The sequence below is a fragment of the Megalops cyprinoides genome, chromosome 4 (assembly GCF_013368585.1).
Source record: "Megalops cyprinoides isolate fMegCyp1 chromosome 4, fMegCyp1.pri, whole genome shotgun sequence".
In the NCBI taxonomy this organism is placed as follows: domain Eukaryota; kingdom Metazoa; phylum Chordata; class Actinopteri; order Elopiformes; family Megalopidae; genus Megalops; species Megalops cyprinoides.
In genome coordinates this window covers 36,367,417-36,382,168 of record NC_050586.1, presented here as the reverse complement: position 1 = coordinate 36,382,168, position 14,752 = coordinate 36,367,417, and positions in this window count along the sequence as shown.

Below are 14,752 nucleotides of genomic sequence, written 5' to 3'. Positions count from 1 at the left end.
ACAAACCTCACAGAGAGGTGATCCGGCCTTTTGCCTCCCCCATACCAAACCCAAATCCTGCGTCGTATTTGCATTCCTCTCTATTTCATACCACTTCTATGCCGTCCTCATTGAAATTGAAAAACGGGGTGAGAGAGAGCGGCACAAAATGGGAGAGCCGTTGCATAATGGAGATAATACAAACATCCTTCCTCTGATGGAAGTGCAAACCAGCTTAATAACAGCGCGGGTGGCGCAGCGCTTTGTTTGAACTGGGAGAATAAGCTCGGGACACGGGGCTGGCGTTGGTCAGGTGGGCTCACATCCCGAAGTGGCGGGGGTTCCGCTTTTGTCTTTTCCACTTGCCATAGACTAAACAAAAACCGGCATCCAGCGTAACGCTCCACTTCTGGCTCTGTGAAACACGTTCTACTTGAGATGGATTGGATTCTTTATTTCCAGACAGAGGGGAGAAGCCAGGAGTCATTTGCAAGAATGTTTATGGATGTTCTGATACCTACCACTGGCAGTACTTCATTATTTTACAAACACAGTAGCCACTAGGCCTGTTTGTCAAAAAAGTCACAAATGCATAGCTGCTCACATATTGAACATTCGCTGTGTTTTATTAATTAATAAACAGATAGCAAGCAGGTAGTGAACAGATACTGTTATCCACTCTGTCTATGGAGCAAGTACACTCTAGCAAGCTGCTAATATTGTTGTTTAGCTTTAACATGAATTCATAGCAACATATTTTACGATACTGACTGACATTTTTCAGAATAAATTCTGAATAATTCTAAACTGTTTATTGCGCAGCTTATACAAATTACCAGTCAAATGAAAGGACTGCAGATAATCAATTAGTGTGTTTCATTAAATCCTAATGGAAGACCTGACAGTCCTAATGGAGGGTGAGCCAGACAATGTCTCCTGGACCTCTTTTTGCAGTCGTCCTGTTCTCTGTCAGAATGTGTAAGGACCTGGTTCATCCACAGCTCTTTTGGCTTGACAGCTCTAGTGACGAACTGCACTCAATGCTGCTGCATGCCTGTTCACACGCTATTACACGAGCTAGGGAACATAACCGACTCTCCTTTCAGACATCTGTGAGAGTTGCACTACGCTGAGTTTGTAGACAATGTGGACAACAGGGACTCATTGTCTGGTGTTTTTTTTCTCTCTCATTGATGATGGACCCCTGCTAATATCGCTAAGTGCCATTTGGAATATTTATTGTTGAACGCTAATGTTGCTAATAGGCATGGATGGTATAAAGTAATGGAGGTGCTACATGTTACATTACATTACATGCATTTACTGCTGCAGTTAATGCTGCAGTTGTTCACTGTTGTTATTAGTTGTTATTATTCGCAGTTATTGTTATTAGTAGTTATTATTCAGCTGCTATTAGTAAACTATGCTTACTGGACACAGACATGCTCATAAGTATATGAATATGTACTAGTGACAGACACTTGCGGCACGGCTCTCATTCCTGCTTGTAACTGTGTGAACTTGGCTGTATTAAGACTAGAAAAGGGAAATTCATAACTGCATTGAGTGTTTTCTACTGGATTGTACTACTGCTTGCACCACAGATGAAACCTAAACTGTCAAGAAACCACAGTCAAGGCTCCATTTCCACAGGAAAACAGAGGAAATAGTTGGCTAATTGGTTCAAGAATTACAGTTATGCATCTTTATTCAAGAAACCCCTGTACCAAATGAAAATTATCATAGGATTGACTTGTCTGTTGGATGTGGACGCCTCATTTGTACATTTTATGTGAATTTCTGTTTGGACACGTTCATAACAACTCTCCTCTTGGGCAGGATCTGTGTCTACTTACACGAATTAGAACATTATTCAAATTAGAACAAAAACCATGTTGAAATGGATAGACTGTAATTAATTGCAGGACCCGTACTATAATGTGAATTGTATTTCATGTCAGAATCAAAACCAATTACTGCCGAGCCCCCCCATGAACTCCCGTCTCGTCCAAACCCCTGATAAAGGAAATTAGTGATGATGTCTCTGACAGACACACATATAGAGCATTATCAGAAATCATGCACTATTCATTGAAGCAGTCATTATGTGAGCAGACCTAAATGCAAAGCTTGATTGACTTCTGGTTTGCGGATAAGTTATCTGTCATGTTACTGTATTGTTGGAGCTGTTTCACTTCCATTCCTCCTTCAGCAGGGACTGTCACATATGCCGTTAATTGCTAATGAACTTGTCCAGAACCTGCACATGTGCCTGCCTTTGTCTAACCCTCCTTGTGTCTATTCTGAATTTAAATTACTACTCAAAAAAATCAGACAGGCTGTTGGCAGAGGAAAACAATACTGGATGGGGTACATAAGAGTTTTTTTGTTTTGTTTTTTTTTTTTTTCCATGCGAATGACTAATACAGACAAAGGCTGTTGCCTTTATTTCCACACTGAATAGTCTGACCAAATGAAACAAAATGGCCACAAAGACCACTCTTCTACCGTTGGAAAAAAAATATCTTGCTTTGTCTCCTTGCTTTTGAGCGACGTGAGAACAAATTTGCATACCTCAGTGGCAGCACTCATAATAAATAGATGTGTTGTTCACATTGATGAGTTGTTTGAGGAGCTGCTCAGGTACCAGGCTCCGAGTTTGCACAATCAAAAATGATTTCAATCCAGCTGCGGGGATCTCACATTATGCGCGACTCTTATGCATGCTGAAAACAGCCGCGCCTTCCCGTCCTGCTCGGCGGCGGACGCGGACGCCCCACAGGAGGCCGATTGGCTTGTTTACCCTCTCGCCGTGTGGAGGGGGGAGGCTCTTACCGCCCGGTGAATCAGTCTGCGAACAAACAATCCCTGCTGATAGAGCGGTCGGCGAACGACACCTCGGCGCGCGTGTCCAGATGAATGTTGCACCGCTGTATCTGTTTGCCCTGTTATCTGCCTTTGGCATGGCAAACTTTCCCACATTTGTTTCCACTTTGTCTGATAACAAACACACAAAGGATACTCTCCCACCGTGGGGAGAGCAGGAAATGAGCTGATGTACGGATTCAAATCTGTGGACTAGACTATCGTTGTTTGGAGATGTACAGAGAGACGCAGTTCATGCCCTGTTTTCTGATAACCAAATTCACCTGAACATAATTCCAAAGAATTTCCAAAATAAACATGCAGGCCGGTGTTATCGTCCTCTGCATTCACTGAATATTTCCCGTTTTAATGCGATTCAGTGCGAGAGAGAGCCGCTCCCGCAGATCCGCCCTCCCTCTTTCAACATCTTGAGCACGCAAGGGGCATCGCTGCCACTGTGAGAGGCTCATCCTGTTCCGCTGAATGGGGCTGAATCAGACCACTAGCACTTGTGCCCAGCAAACAAAGACAGGGTCAATGCATCATTAAATTCAGACTGGAGTAGGCAGAATCGAGCACTCCACGGACCGTCTCGAAACATTAGAAATGTTAATGGTGGCGTCCCATTTGGGATTTGGGGCAGACCGCGCCGTGTCGTAATTGCATGTAATTACTCAGCTCCGAACTCACTGCTGAGACACATCTGCGAGCTGAAGGGGGTTTAAATTAACTGCAGGAAGACTCTTTCTGCCAAGCTGCCATTCAGCGTTTTCAAACATTTAATGTCATTTTGCAATCTGCAGGGGGACATCTTCCCTGCTTGAAATCAGATGGCTTCAAATAACCTGATCAATGTGTGAGGTCTGTCTTTGAAACAAAACCAGAATTTTTCCTGGGCATTTGGAAGCGGTAGTGCACTGGTAAAAGCATGTTTTTGCATCCATGAGTGCGCACATGTGTTTGTGTGTTCGACATAACCTTGACAAACCACCTCAAAAAACATGACTGTAGCAAAATATTTCCAATTGCCCGGGCTTTTCACCTGAGGTTTTTAAAATCGCTACAAATCGAGTTTGGTCATGCAAATGAAAGCACCTCGTAACCTTTGAGAGTCCCGTAAATGTCAAGTCAGCACTCAGACCTTCTTACTGGACATAATGCCTGGTAGCTTGTCAGGTCCAGTCAAGCAAAACAACCTCTGGTGTGAAGTTTTATTGTCCTGTGTTTTATTACATTGGTTATTCCTGACATAAAAAAACAAAGGTCAAGCTTCACATCACAAATGTGTGGCTTGAAAAGGTACATGTGTTTTTGTTTTTTTTTTTCTTTTACAATCTGTCAACCAAGACTCCGGAGGGAAACCTTGAGTGAATAGCATTTTAGTATGCTTCAACTGAAACAAATCTCTCCTAGCAAGCAATTTAGCAGACATAAGACATTCACAGCTAAATTTAGACTTATAGCTTTCTATTAGGTGTCAGCACATTTTCCATCTGTTCTTTTGTATTTGAGCTATATAACAGAAACAATGGGTTATTTTAACTGTCTATAGTTGGAACACAAGGTAATTTTCCACTTTCCACCCTTCATTTTTCAGATGTATGTAGAAAAAAATATAAGCACAGGGGACAGTTTCCTTCACACTGACGTCCACATGAGTCATAGATACCTGGTGAGTTATTGTAGCTGTCAGATTCTGTGTGAACAAACTCACCTGAACTGATCCCCGTATTGGACTTATTTGAATCTGTTACTGCTACATATCATGATGCCTCAAGGAAACCACCAATCTACTATGCTGACATACAGACCAGAACACAAGCTGGCTGCTGGCATGACAGCAGGCCTTTTGTCAATGATATAGGAACAGTGGTTCCGCTGTGGCAGCAAGATTGGTTTGTATGAGTGAATGGTGTGGAAATTTCACATTCATCCACCATTTTACATTCTTAGTGAGCCAAATCTTCAATTTCATCGTTTTCATCGCAATTGTAGAGTCAGTTGTATGACTTTAGGAAAAACCCATCTACAACTTGCCTGCTCTGTAACTGCAGGGAACCTAACTGAATGTTACTGCCATTAAGGTGACTGTGAGCAGCACAAACCGCACCTGTGAGCATGCAAACCACACACATGCACACATACAGTAGGGACAGCATTCACACACACACACACAGCCAAAGTGTCAGACAATCGGAGGAGTCTGACAGAAGGAAACTTCTTTGACCTTCAGCCGCGATTGACTGACTCCATTAATCAAAGTGAAGCCCCGGCTCTTTGGCTGACGGAATATTTCAGAATGCGATGACAGTCTAATCCCGGGCCGCGCCGCAGATAAAAGTCCTCACAGTCAACGCCACCCCGATAGCGGCGTGTGACATGAAAATGTTTTCGCCCCTGCAGACTAACGAGTGGATGGGGTGCTTCTCGCCTTCCCAGGCAGGCCCGCCGGCTTATCGGCCATGACTTCCTGGAATGCCTAACCGCGCTGACCGGTGGTGTCTTTGGCAAACACATGTCTCCCTTCTGCATGGCAAGAGGGGGGAAGAGACAAAGGGAGGCCTCTCCCGCATGGCCTCTTCCTGCTCATGTATGTGGGGATGGCTTAGGCCTGAACAAAACCAAATTTTATGCTCACTGACCATGGAATCTACCTTTTTTTGAGGGGCGGGGATGTTTGGTTTGTAATCATACCAAAAGTTAAGCTGAAGTTTGTAGCAGTATGAGTGACAGCTGAATGTTGTGGTACTGTGTTTGGTTTTACGAAAAAGAAAGGGGGACTATATATAGTTTCCTTCTGTTGATTTGCACATCAAACATTATTATGTGGATCCCATTTATTATTTAAAACATGGTTGCATCAAAGAGTCAAGCCAGAACACTGTTTAGCTCAAAACAATTATTTATATAGAATGCTCATTTGGAGCTTAAAAAGTGTGCAGACTTAACTCTTTGATGCAGTTCTGTTTAGCACCTAACTAAGATATGATGTGTACTGCTCATAGGAACACTTGTAATTACAGAAAACGTTGTGCTGTGAGTGATTATCTATGCAACAAATAAAACTGCCTTCAGCTTTCATCTTTTCAACATCAAAAACTTCAACGTATTTACACCCACGGTGCTACATTAATCCATCTGTAGTGTCAGGAGCTGATAAAGGCACTCCATCCTGAAGTGTAATGGCTTGCCTGGCAGACATGTCCTTGTGTAGTTATTGACCCCTGGGGGCAGTAGGGTGAACGCTCGTCCAACATCTAAACCCGCAGGGTCTACAGCAGATAAGAGCCATGCTGTATTTTTTAGCTTCAAGGACAACCTCTGTCCTCCAGCACTCCTTCCTCCTTCACTACTCACCTCAAAGTCGCTGTCACGGGTAAAATCCTTCCCAAAAAAAAAGTTCTTTCTTTTCTCTGATGAGCGATGTCGTGCAAATCTTTCTTCTTCTGTCTTTGGATGTGATAAGGGTGCTGTCATTGGGTCAGCAGCAGCGTACCGCGGAATAAAAATGCACCCTGGAATAACGCCGCATTAGTAATGAGGACATCTGATGACAGTGATTTCTGCCGGTGACAAGCAGGGCTCTTTCCCCTGGAGAAATAAGATGTCAGCACCCTGTCTTAGGCGTTGGCATTCTGACGGGTGAATATGACAAGGGTCGAGGTGGTTATTTGAACAGGTTACAAGAGATCAGAGGAAGCTAACCTGGGAGTTAGCTTGTTATGTTAACCTTCTATTCCTGCCTTATCCCACCCCACCCCCATGGTTCTACCATCACCACCGACGACACCCTCCAATTAAAATAGTGAAGAGAGGACTTGATCTTTTTTCACTCAATTTCAAGGTTGCTAGGTGACAGCTGGAGACACAGATGTCCTGACTGACCGGTGATCTATCCATTCACAAGAGGCAGCAGACATCCGATCACATGCACAATGCAGGTAGCGCCCTCCGCTAACCGGAGCAACGCACCCTGAAAGTCCGTAAACAACAAAAGAGGCGCACAAAGAGGACCGAGCGGTGGGAGGATGTCAGGGGATCCCTCACTTTCATCGCCATAAATCATCACGAGTTCAGCGAGCCATATCTACCGACATAATGTACCCATAATGGCATCTCACCTGGGTCATTCTTTATTTCTGATGGGAACAGCATCGGCCTCCATCACCTTAACACCAAGGCCTGTCAGACTGCTTCAGTGCAGCATCTCCACTGAATTACCATATTATTACAGAAATGCAGGCTGCCACCCAAGGATTCAGCCACAGGCTTATCGAAATGAAATACACGCCGGTACAGTAAGCGCTTTGTATGAACAATCACACAGCAAAGAATGCCGCAGAGATGAATTCTTAAGTAAAAAAAAATTTGAATATTAAACCCTGATTTTCAACAAGACCTTGATATCTGATTTCAGAAATGATAGATGTCATGGCCAGGGGTAGGATTCAAATTCAATATTGCATAAGGTGGAGACAGTGGGTCTGTGTCAGAAAAGAAATTAACAATTTTTCAAACATTTAATTGGATCCAGACCCTGAGGACAATTCTGTCTCATCTGTATGGAAGGGGCAAATACATCTGCCTCCCCTTAAGCCCTGAGACACAGTGATATCGTCAACATTCAAGAAGAGGGTGCGGGGAGACTTTGATTGACTCTCACTTAACTTGAAAGGTTTGCAAACAAAAGAACCATCTTCCCTGTGTCCTGTGACCCCGAATGGAATAAATTGCCTGAGGGGTTATCTAACCTCTCCCAGGTTTATGATTTTTTTGTATCACAGGCAACCATTTTATCATGTTCACATTAGATCAATATAGTTCAATAGGCATGAAAATGATTTTGTTACTGGAATAGGGTCAACCTTGAATCTCCCCTCCTTGGAATGTACTAAAACCCCAAAAGAAAGGCTTAGTGAATACAAATCAAAGAATGAATTATAGGCTGGCGAGACACAAGAGTAACCTTTGAGGGACTGAGGGGAGATTCAGATTTTGTTTTTGAAAGGTACAGAAATCTCCACTGTCTCTCAGTACTAATTAATGATCAGAAGTTTTTGGAACAAAGTGGTTCTCAGCTTCTTTGTTTTCCACAAACAGCATATTCTGTGTTTCGGTTTCATTATTTTTCATCCCATTTGTGCAGTGTAAACTTGCAATTCTGAGTATTAAAATCTATTTGAATTTTAAATAAGATACACTGTATCCCTCATGGCAGAAATCTCTTCTATTGTTCTTTGTAGTCTAATCCTTGGATAGGTCCCTGGGTCCAGGAGACCTACACTCATTTACGTTTTTTGGTAATTAGAGAGTTATTCACAACTTGCTTTCATCCTCTATCCACAGGGTGCTGATCAAGTCAACAGCCTGAGCCACAAGAGTTACCCTTTTTGAAACAATGTCTGAAGCTCAACCGTATCATTTAGAGTAGAACTGAGCAAAACTTGACCCAATCTAATAGGAACCACCCTTTGTTATTTACAATTACCTGTTTAACAGATGTTCTTATCCAGAGCAACCTTAAATATCATATTACATTAAGCGATCCTGAATAGCAGTCAGATATGAGGTGTATATTATTGTTTGCATTCATAATTTGTTTCCCTGTACTTCTCCTAAGAAAAAAGAAAGAAGATGCAGATGTTCATTAGTGAGTCTCCAGCATAATTTGGTTTCATATGTGCACCAAATAGGGTGTCTACAGAGTAGTGATATGATTACATGCAGTTGATGTCATACATAGAAAACACGGTACATAATTATGAGAAATTCTGAAATCCAAAATTTCATGCATTAAGGACCAACTAAAGAAATCACTGCATTAAAGTTCTGAAAATGTGTTTTAGTACGCTTATCATCAATTGGTAGAGCTAATAATAAATAAATTAGATATGCTTACCATATCTGTGCTATACCAAATCTTATTGGGTAAAGGGAATGATGAGTGACAGGTACCGTTACACTGAAATAGATACCCTACGCTGTTAACACACAGTTCTTCAGAATCGTATTGGGTACCTGCCTATGAAAAGAGACACAATGGAATAGGTTATTTCACCGACATGATACAATTGTGTATTCCTGCCCTTGTGGTTGCCGGGTGAACGTGATTAAGCCCTGGTCCCACCTACCGCTCGTAGCGGCAGACAGGCACAGAGAACGCGCCCCATCCTACCTTCCTCCGCGATCACGGTGCTGACTCATTTTCGGTCCCGCAAGAGAGGGAGCGGCGCGTCCCCCTCGTCAGTCCATCTGCTCGCTCCCCCTGACAAATCCCGCATGGAGAGCCCCGGCTCTCAGGTCCCGCTGTCTGCAGAGACTTATCAATTGAACATTCGCTCGGATTGCTGTTCTTTCTGCTAGCGTGGAGGAAGAAAAATTCATGCGGAGTCTCTCATTTTTCATCTTTTTTTTTTTTCTGGGCCTGCACTGGGTTGTAGGCACACAGCCTTATTCCGATGATACATAGAAGTGTGGAAAGAAAAATATAACCTGATAGCATAACTCCATCTGTTCTGTTGCCAGTGAGTCTGTATGCTATTATACAGTGCCTGCCCCAGTAACACAGGTGGAACAGGCACAGCTTTGCTTGAATATGAATCCATTAGTAAAAAACCTTGTTCCATTCTGGATCAGTTCTAGTTGTCACATGCTGTCTGAGCTTGATACATTACACACACGCCGCTGTAATTATTCAGCAAGTCAAAAGGAAACTCAAAAAGTTTCGTTGGAATGAAACAGGGCTTATGACGATTTTGCTCTACTGTTCATTGTAGTGGTTTTGCTCTCACTTTTCAGTTTAATAAAGAGGGTTTCCTTTTTGTTCATTGGCTGTGGTGAATGTGCGCTTTCTTGGACTGGGGCAAAAGAACGTCAACGGTAAGAGCGTGATCGAATGAATTATGGGGTGGCCTGTGGGGTTTCATGGGTCATGCCGATTGGGCATGTTCGTAGCCTGAATAGCATACCTTTCCCTCACTTGTGGCTGGCTGTTTTTTTCCATGCAACATATATGCCAACAGGCACACTGCTTGAAAAGCAAGCATACACATTCATTTAACTAGTCATACAAAGCAGACATATGACACCTTTCTGATAACCCCAAGCATTCACAGTCCCAGATACCTTTCCAAGAACCAGGGAGAGAATCAACACCACAAGTAACAAAATAGAGCCCTGTTCACATTCAATGGATCACAGTCTGGCTTGTCCAATGATAATGAACTTGAAAAAAACCTTGCTTCTACGAAAAACCTCCTTTTATTGTGCTGCTCCAATGCGTCCTTTCTCTCAAGAACTCATCTTAGAGAGCTTACATCGTAAGTGCAGCGACAACAAAAGAATCACTACCTGTACAGTACATGTCTGTTGTAGCAATCCACCAACCTCTGTCAAGTCTGGACATAATGAACGTGACTTAATAAAAATGACCCAGACAATATAGCATAAGATCCCAGAGTGGCAACACAGGATGGAGGCAAAAAAAAAATGACAGGGAGTGAAGAAGCCCCCCCCAGCCCCCACCCCCCACCAAACTCCCTCCTGCTTCATATAAAGGGCACAGCATCAAGGTCACGCAATAAAAAAATGAACCCCTGGATACCGTTACTTAGAATCCAGCAGTGCCATCATTAATTTTAACCTGTATCCTGAGTGCACTTTTAATTGAGCCCCTTCCTTGACAGGATGACAGATCCACTGTGCATTTGATGCCTCTAGCTGGCGGTGTGACAAGCAGGGGGGCTTCAGAACATCTGAGGGGAGACAGTGACTGGGGCAGAGCCAGCCAATCACTCACCATCCATCGGCAGCGTTGGCTTCATTTAAATATTCACCCCGCTCTCATTAACTACACAGACCCCATTTCCCATGCACACACATACACACGCATGTACTCATCTCATTGTCTCATTTACACATCACTGGCACGCAAGGCTTGGGGAGATAAAGCTCATGTCAGATAGTGTCTGGGTCTCCTTTGCACACGTGCAATTAGGGGGCGCCTCTCGTCTGTCTCTCTTCCAAGGGTCGGGGCAGAGACGCGGCGGGAGGTGCGAGGCGAGACCCCCCCATCGGTCTGAGAAGTTCGTCAGGATTCCTGATTATTGGACTTTTGATAGAAGTGACTGCCGCTTGGGTCACGAATTGTGGATTTTGAGTAATTTTGAGGATAATTGCCCAGGATGGCACTAGTGGAAGATCAATAGTTTCGCCGCGCGAGGCTGCTGGCTATTGATTTTCCACACCTTTAATTCGGGCTCCATTAGCCACGGTAGCGGGGAGTGGTCGCTGCTCAGGTGGCCACCCCTCACTGAAGCGCGATCTCGGATTGCGGCGTGCGGAGGGCGTGCTCCGGCACTGCCAGCCTCTGCTGCTGAAAGCTGACTGACATTGACTGACTAACTGTTATTCACTACAAAAAACCCAATGGAAAATTCGTCTGAAATGTACTACTGTTTAACACATGACCGCCAAAAGAGAAACGAACATCCATGTTAACCTTCCTTCCGCTGATGTAGAACAGCTGTGCAGGATGCAGTGGCCTCGTGGAGCACAATCAATACTGTATAAGGTCACGGTAACAGCACTGGTTAATTTTTTTTTCCAAATTTACTTTAGCCCTTTCAAAAGATTCTCTATTAACAGTGGTAATATGTAGTTGATTGCTTTACCTTACTTCAAGGTTGCATACTGTGAAAAGGTAGGGGTTTGCTCAGAGGGCTTATCTGAAGCATACGGATGTCAGTTGGGGTTTGTCAAAATGGTATGACTGGCGAGCAACTGATGAAACAACATTTTTCTCATCACTGCACCTTCCTTCTTCCAAGAGGAGCAAAGACGATGGGAAGAGTCATTGTATATATCCGATTATTATTTTCTGTTGTCAGGAAGTTTGTTTGCAGCTGAGTGATGCGTCCTGTTTTTATTATTTATACCTTTACCATTACAGGCAACAACCTACATGAAATATTATAGCTATTACCAAGGCGGAGAGAGCAAAACATTAACAAAGTGTTGAGCTGTAGACTATTGAAGCGTCCGAGACAAAGAGGCTCAGAATGTAGAGAAAACACAGAGGCAGCAGGTGCAGGTAGGTGCCCTTGATGCGATCTCATGACACAGCTGTCTGATCTTGTGTGTTATTGTTTTATAATCCTAGAAAGCTATTATTCCACTGGAAAAAAAAAAAACACTCTGAACCCCAAAATATAATGCAAACACTTCTGAGAAGAGTCATATCTACGACATCATCTCCAGGATCCTCATTAACCCCCATCATGGGTAATGATGACAGACTGTTCTGAGATCAGGCTTTCCTGTAACACCGTTCATGCTTTCTCCTTAGTCTGTCCTCGGATGCACAATCCCCAGTTTTTCCTTTGTCTTTTAAAACATTCAGCACCACTGTCAGGTGCACAGTACATATTGCAATCCTTTATTCTATTTAAAAATTATATGTAGCTTCAGGGATAAGACGTGAGAAATCCTGTCAATATGGCTGAGAGAAGCTTTGTTTTGCAACACTTTAAGGGGTTCATCTGAGGGCAGTCCCAAAAAACAGACCATCTGGTATCAGAATTCTCTCGATTCAAATGAGCTCTTCCTGCATCCTCTGTACCACTTCTTCAGTGTTCCCTGCCAAACTCATTGAGGTAATTAATTGTAGCACTCATTAATTCTAACATACAGCAGGCCCCACCTGGATTCAAACTTGCAACCTTTATATTGAAAGCACAGCTTTTTTAACCACTGCACAACTCTGACCCTGCCAGGCTGTTTTATTATTAGTAGTCTATCCAGCATCTTTGAGTGATGAGTAAAACACTGAAAACAGGGCAGAGTCAAAAACAGAAGACCAGAGGGGAAGAGTCGGGACGGCTCCAATTGCGGTGAGCGCCCATCCTCGGAGCATCCGCCGGCCTTTGTTGTGCGGAGGCGGGACGGGGGGGAGAGGTAGATCAGACGGCACCTGCGCTCGGCGACGGGATCCGCTGTCAGAGCGCGCGCCGCTAACAGCGTCTGATCAGAGCCGCCTCCCGCAGCGCCGCGAGTCGGGCGACGGAGCCGCCTGCGTCTGTCTGCGCTCCCCGCCCCGGCAGACAAAAGGTGTGCGCAGATGTGGGGTTCTCAGACATTACTCATCACATGGCGGGAAAGTGCATCCAGCCCCCCCCCCCCTTTAGATTTCATTTCTGAAACCCCTGCACATCCCAGAGCATGAAATCCTCCTTTACACAAAGAAACACTGTTTCTGTACTGTAAGTAGACTAACATGTGATGAACTGTTTCACGTGTACCTTTTTATTCATTTCTATGGCATTGTTAATGTCATTTTTTTGTTTGCTTTTTGAAAGCTTTGTGTTTTTGCTACTGCCTGTGTAGTGAGCTAATTAATCACTTCAATGTACTTTTTGTACAATTTGATGGCTCGAACATCAAACTGTGAGCTGAAAATTCTTCAGAGCTGCTAGTTCTCCTTTGGTGGCTTCCTGGAATGTCCCTCCATATGAACACTGAAGAAGGAACACAGGAGGGTGCTGTAGCAGCTGTGCTGATATTCAAATCAGATACAAAACATGCATTTCTTTGTATTGCCCAAGTGAATATTGAGATTTTATTCTGAATACTTCTTAATGGTTAAAACGAAATAAATTTGACCAATTTCCTTAAAACCAGGTGCTAATTTCTGTTTGGGGGTTGTCAGTATCTTCGTAGCTGCTTTCCTTCAGGGTTATTCATATACTACAACTGTATTCTTACTGTCTACTGGCTCTTTTTTGGGTAACCCCCCCTCCTCCCTCCCTAAAAAAAAGGTTCCAGTGTCCAAGCCTCCGTGCTGACTGGGCCCCCACATGCAGAGGGTACAGCTGCAGAGGCGAGGTCTCAGCCAGATGAGCCATTTCCCAGAAGGCCGCAGGGCTGCGGACGCCGGCGGAGCCCATTAGGAAGAGCGGGGCGCTAACTGCAGGACATTGTTCCGACCAGAAACGAATTAATGGACACCGGCGAAACATGTGCCGCCCTCCCTGATCAGATGCTAATTTCATGCAAAGGGTGCTGCGAGCGCACCCGGCGTACGCAGGCTGAAAAATGGACACGCGTCAGAGGGGGCCAGAGGAGAGGGAGGGGCGGGTCGAATCCTTCCGCCCCTGAAAGCAGTCCTCGCCGGTCACGGCTTCACCAAACAAAGCACCATCACAGTAAAACACACCCACACAAAAACCCTCACGCCGGTTTTCATGCTCGCAAGTAACTCCTCAGCTCACCTGCTGCATATTCCCCTCCTCCTCTCTGAATAAGAGCAACGGTTTGGTTTATGGCGCAAGGAAATGAATCGGTGCACTTGGAGCAGACGTCAAATCCCATTTTAGATATTTATGGAATCTGTGTCCGCTTTATTGTTTTTCTGGACGCAGCGAGAGGGGAAGTATGAGTTCTTAAGGCAAATTCCTGTGGGGCGCACCCATTTTTAAAAATCGGAAAAATCTGAAAAGAATTAATGGAAGCGGCGAGCCGATTGGTCGGCGCTCGCAGTGTCACTTTCCTTTGAGAAACATTAAATCTGAAAGCAGAGACAGGATCTGCTTAAGGGGCTGGAAGTTCAGGCACTCCCCCGTGGCCCTGTAAATCACCCAGCCATTGGAATAACATTCGAGCGCCTGCCAGAGACTCCACACAGAAAACTCACGTTCATCATACTTACAGCAAAAGGGCCGTGCTTTTTCTCGCTCAGTCTTGGACACAAAAAAACAATCCTGCACTTGTTTCGGCGCCTCTGGGAGTTGGAACTTGAAGGAAAAATAATCGGGGTGCCTAATTAAAATGTGTGAAGTCATTAGCCTCATTAAGTACCCCACAATCAATAAAATCAAGGAGAGCTGAAACATATTCTCACGCGCTCAACCGT